At 40.0% G+C, this 325-nt stretch overlaps 1 pseudogene; it reads left to right on the forward strand.

Annotated features, from left to right (window-relative positions):
- Positions 1-150, forward strand: part of LOC104998887 — an 819-nt pseudogene extending 669 nt beyond the window's left edge.
- The last annotated feature ends 175 nt before the right edge of the window (positions 151-325 follow it).

Genomic DNA, 325 nt, shown 5'->3' on the forward strand with positions numbered 1-325 from the left:
CAGTAAAAGTGTACAGCTATGATTATAATTAATGATAGAGAAGTGACTATAATAAACTCCATGGTGACTTTAGACAGCAGAACTCTGGGCCACTCCACTCTTCCTGCTTCCTGCTTCCAGGATGCACAGCCTACTTACAAGACTACATGAAAAAAGAAAGCCTGTGAACTGAGGGAAAACAGAAGCAGAAGTGACTGTCTCTCCAAAGATGCCCAGCTCTAAAGGAGCAGAGGAGAAAGGAAATGGGGACATTTTGAAAATACTAATTCGTTGAATGGAATTAATTTGCTTGAAAATGCCTCAAGTAAATCTCTACATTGGACAA

Source organism: Bison bison, unplaced genomic scaffold, assembly GCF_000754665.1.
Source record: "Bison bison bison isolate TAMUID 2011002044 unplaced genomic scaffold, Bison_UMD1.0 scf7180017853279, whole genome shotgun sequence".
Lineage (NCBI taxonomy): Eukaryota > Metazoa > Chordata > Mammalia > Artiodactyla > Bovidae > Bison > Bison bison.